We start from the raw sequence: 557 nt of genomic DNA, 5'->3' as shown, positions 1-557 counted from the left end.
CGAAGTAATGGAGTTTCAGCTTTAGCATCATTCCTTCCAAAGAACACCCAGGACTGATCTCCTTTAGAATGGACTGGTTGGATCTCCTTGCAGTCCAAGGGACTCTCAAGAGTCTTCTCCAACACCACAGTTCAAAAGCATCAATTCTTTGGCGCTCAGCTTTCTTCACAGTTCAACTCTCACATCCACACATGACTACTGGAAAAACCATAGCCTTGACTAGACGGACCTTTGTTGGCAAAGGAATGTCTCTGCTTTTCAATATGCTATCTAGGATTGTCATAACTTTCCTTCCAAGGAGTATGCGTCTTTTAATTTCATGGCTGCAGTCACCATCTGCAGTGATTTTGGAGCCCAGAAAAATAAAGTCTGACACTGTTTCCACCGCTTCCCCATATATTTCCCATGAAGTGATGGGACCAGATGCCATGATCTTCGTTTTCTGAATGTTGAGCTTTAAGGCAACTTTTTCACTCTCCTCTTTCACTTTCATCAAGAGGCTTTTTAGTTCCTCTTCACTTTCTGCCGTAAGGGTAGTGTCATCTGCATATCTGAGG

Source organism: Bison bison, unplaced genomic scaffold (assembly GCF_000754665.1).
Source record: "Bison bison bison isolate TAMUID 2011002044 unplaced genomic scaffold, Bison_UMD1.0 scf7180017864494, whole genome shotgun sequence".
NCBI lineage: Eukaryota > Metazoa > Chordata > Mammalia > Artiodactyla > Bovidae > Bison > Bison bison.
This window is presented reverse-complemented; position numbering follows the sequence as displayed.